The 4,705-nt window shown below is 36.7% G+C and overlaps 1 long non-coding RNA gene across 1 annotated transcript; it reads right to left on the bottom strand.

The window, feature by feature from the left end:
- LOC110271276 lies at positions 4,360-4,618 on the bottom strand. The gene is made up of 2 exons (XR_002361830.1): positions 4,576-4,618; positions 4,360-4,424 (listed from the first exon to the last, which is right to left on the bottom strand). It is a non-coding gene; the product is annotated as an uncharacterized LOC110271276 (long non-coding RNA).

Raw genomic sequence — 4,705 nt, 5'->3', positions numbered from 1 at the left:
ATGAAACAAAATGAAAGAAAGCGAGATCCAAAAAGAATTTTTAGCAAGTTACATGCAAACACCTGTCCGATTATTTGTAATGAGGATCGCTGAAGCACCAGCCCGCTCAACAGCAGCCTCTCTGGTTGTGGTGCATTGATACCCAGAAGATGTCATATAGAAAGGCGCAACTAAAAAGAACAGTTTCTATCGTTCTTCTATCAGTTCATCTATATTTTCTGTGGTGGTGTCGAGGCCTCGCCTCGAGAGAGTAAGACGGCTGTTGGTGCTTGTGTGAGTGGAGGTAGAGAGCTGCTGATGTACTGCCGCAGCGTGTTGGTTGGGAGGGGAAGGGGGAGGGAGGGTAACGAGCAGGTAGATGTTGCCGCGATGGAGATCAGCCTCGGGAGGAACGATGACGAGGTTGGAGGAAGAATATTTCTTGATGATATGGTTAGGATGAGCTCTCATCACGTCAGCAGCCTTGATGGTGCGAGCAGTGAGCTCTTCAATTCTGCCATTGGAGTGAACTATTCGTATCACGTCCAATGCCCCGCATGGTAGGATGCATTATATGCATACCCTTATGCTCTTCATTATTAAAGCAACGTTGGAGAAGAAGATGGGGGTAAAAGTGAAAGTTTGTGTTTATGAGAAGAATATGCGGACCTATATATAAAGATGGGAATGGCCGATAGTAAAGGGATGGGAATGGCCGAATGGGAATGCAGACGTATATATATAATATTTTATTTCAGGGCTAGTCTAAGTGCATGAGTATGGGTAACAAGAGAAAAAGGAAAAAGAAAAGGAAAAGGCTGTTGTGTCATAGAATTCTCCTTTTATTTGCACTAGTTGAATTACTTGGTAACTGTAGGGCTATCCTTAATTTGAGATGCTATGCTTCAGATATTTTTCAAGGTGAGTTCTTCTGTGCCTAAGGATTTGGTACTGAAATTGCCAAAATACACAGTATTTGAACGGAGTTTAATTACAATTTAAATTATTAATTTGACCCTGATACCAATTTTTTAATTTGTTTACAATTTAAATTTTTAACGAAAATTTTATTAGAGGTTTGCTTTATTTATTATTGTTTTTTATAAATTTTATAATTCTATTTTTCTGTTTTTATTTAATTATCATTTTGATATTTTATTCGATCTTATCACGTGCATGGCACGGGTAATTACACTTGTTATTCCTCTAGTTTTTACTTTTTGATTAATTTGATCTATCAATTTTAAGGCTAATAAAATTTGTCCTTTTATTGTTATCTAAATAGAAAAGATACTAATATTTTTCCTTTCTTTTTTTTTCCACCATGAGAGCGGTTACAGATGGTGAGAGGATGGCGGCGGAGACTCAGAAATGGTGTCGAGATGAGGCCTCCAGGGAGTAAGACGGCGGGGTCTGCTAGTGCTTGTGTGAGTGGGGATGGAGAGCTTCCGATATGCTTCTGCAGTGTGTTGGTTGGGAGGGGGAGGCAGGGGAACGATGAAGTAGATGTTGCCACGACGGAGTTCAGCGTGGAGAGGAACGATGAGGAGGTTGGGGGAAGAATAGTTCCTGAGGACATGCTTAGGATGAGCTCTCATGACGTCAGCAGCCTTGATGGTGCGAGTGGTGATCTCTTCAACTCTGCTATTGGAGTGAACTATTCGTATCACGTCCAGTGCCCCGCATGGCAGGATGCATGATATACATCCCCTTATGCTCTTCTTCATTCTCCACATCCTTCCATTTCCTACCCACAATACACACGCTTTCTTCTTTTCTCCTTATATATATTTTTTCTCTCCCTACATTTTTTATTCTAAAACTCACTTGCATTTATCTTCCATATTTAATAAGTTGGCAAAGTGCGAGTAGTGAGCTCTTCAATTCTGCCATTGGAGTGAACTATTCGTATCACGTCCAATGCCTCGCATGGTAGGATGCATTATATGCATCCCCTTATGCTCTTCATTATTAAAGCTATGTTGGAGAAGAAGATGGGGTAAAAGTGAAAGTTTGTGTTTATGAGAAGAATATGCGGACCTATATATAGAGATGGGAATGGCCGATAGTAAGGGGATGGGAATGGCCGAATGGGAATGGGAATGCAGACGTATATATATAATATTTTATTTCAGGGCTAGTCTAAGTGCATGAGTATGGGTAACAAGAGAAAAAGAAAAAAGAAAAGGAAAAGGCTGTTGTGTCATAGAATTCTCCTTTTATTTGCACTAGTTGAATTACTTGGTAACTGTAGGGCTATTCTTAATCTGAGATGCTATGCTTCAGATATTTTTCAATGTAGTTCTTCTGTGCCTAAGGATTTGGTACTGAAATTGCCAAAATACACAGTATTTGAACAGAGTTTAATTACAATTTAACTTATTAATTTGACCCTGATACCAATTTTTTAATTTGTTTACAATTTAAATTTTTAACGAAAATTTTATTAGAGGTTTGCTTTATTTATTATTATTTTTTATAAATTTTATAATTTTATTTTTCTGTTTTTATTTAATTATCATTTTGATATTTTATTCGATCTTATCACGTGCATGGTACGGGTAATTACACTTGTTATTCCTCTAGTTTTTACTTTTTGATTAATTTGATCTATCAATTTTAAGGCTAATAAAATTTGTCCTTTTATTGTTATCTAAATAGAAAAGATACTAATATTTTTCCTTTCTTTTTTCTTTTCACCATGAGAGCGGTAACAGATGGTGAGAGGATGGCGGCGGAGACTCAGAAATGGTGTCGAGATGAGGCCTCCAGAGAGTAAGACGGCGGGGTCTGCTAGTGCTTGTGTGAGTGGGGATGGAGAGCTTCTGATCTGCTTCTGCAGAGTGTTGGTTGGGAGGAGGAGGCAGGGGAACGAGGAAGTAGATGTTGCCGCGACGGAGTTCAGCGTGGGGAGGAACGATGAGGAGGTTGGGGGAAGAATAGTTCCTAGAGCTCTCATGACGTCAGCAGCCTTGATGGTGCGAGTGGTGATCTCTTCAACTCTGCTATTGGAGTGAACTATTCGTATCACATCCAGTGCCCCGCATGGCAGGATGCATGATATACATCCCCTTATGCTCTTCTTCATTCTCCACATCCTTCCATTTCCTACCCACAATACACACGCTTTCTTCTTTTCTCCTTATATATATTTTTTCTCTCCCTACATTTTTTATTCTAAAACTCACTTGCATTTATCTTCCATATTTAATAAGTTGGCAAATTACATAAAGCACTAAGCAACTAAGCACAATTATGTATGAGAAATGCAGTTAAATGGAAATCACATGATGTACAACCAAAAGCTTGACCCTTCTTAGCTGAAACATCACTTTTTCTTTGTTGGATGCCATTCGTTCAATAGAGTAAACTAAAGTACCAATGTATTCTTAAAATTATTAATTTGACCCTGATACCAATTTTTTAATTTGTTTACAAGTTAAATTTTTAAAGAAAATTTTATTAGAGGTTTACTTTATTTATTATTATTTTTTACAAATTTTATAATCCTATTTTTCTGTTTTTATTTAATTATCATTTTAATATTTTATTCGATCTTATCACGTGCATGACACGTGAATGACACAAGTAATTACACTTGTTTGTTATTATATACAAGCATGATAAAATTTTACTATTCTTTGTCTGTTTTTTTTTTCTTTATCATAATATTTTGGTCTGTTTTATTTAGTTGATTAAACAAGTGGATTGAAAAATGGCTTGTTTCTAGTCAAAGTAGGATAAGTGAGATTGTACCTTGAAGAAGCACTATTGGGGCCAACATTAAGCACCATGTTAGGCCCCCGCCCCCTCCTTAATCCTATGTACATATGTACATAACACTATTACATAAAAAGTATCTTCAAGCACACGTGTCTGGATTCCATGAAAAACATTGATGCGAACTAGGTATATCCCGGCACGGTCCATTCGTTGAATAGATTATAATATATTAGATTTTTGACACATGACATAGATTATTAAATGAGTTATATTCTTAAATTATTAATTTGACCCTGATACCAATTTTTTAATTTGTTTACTAATGAAAAAAAGAAGATAGCAATCAACATAATCATCAGCCACATATGTGAACTGTGAAGAGTTGGACAGTTAGAAAAATGTTTGTACCTAAAAGTTTAAAGGAAACTCGTTACTATGAAATGATCAATAATAGATTACTAATACTAATCTACACGAAAAGGAGGCGTGAGGGAGTGATCGTAATAAACTGGAACAAAGTCTGGAAAAGAATAACGCACCTCAACACCACCAATGCAAAATAGAACCACCAGAACTTCAATAAACCAGGATGCCATTAATTTGTAAAGCATAAGCAAGAAACAAGAAGCGATCACAACAAAAGAAATTGCTGCCATGGTACTGATTTCTACATAACCAGTAGAACCAGCATTCTCAGTATTCAAATATTCATCCGAAGCATCCTGCAAGTTAAACATGACTATGTATCAACAGCTGGATTGATGCCTTTTTAAGTATGAGAAGAAAACTTTCTTCCGAAGGAGCAAAATTAGAACAAAAAATAATAACAAATATATATATATATAAAATTGGCATGAAAAGGAACCAAGTAACCTTTAATAGCTTCTCCCGCTCAACAGCAGCCTCTCTGGTTGTGGTGCATTGATACCCAGAAGATGTCATATAGAAAGGCGCAACTAAGAAGAACAGTTTCTATCGTTCTTCTATCAGTTCATCTATATTC

The sequence above is a fragment of the Arachis ipaensis genome, chromosome B04 (genome assembly GCF_000816755.2).
Source record: "Arachis ipaensis cultivar K30076 chromosome B04, Araip1.1, whole genome shotgun sequence".
NCBI lineage: Eukaryota > Viridiplantae > Streptophyta > Magnoliopsida > Fabales > Fabaceae > Arachis > Arachis ipaensis.
This window is presented reverse-complemented; position numbering and strand designations above follow the sequence as displayed.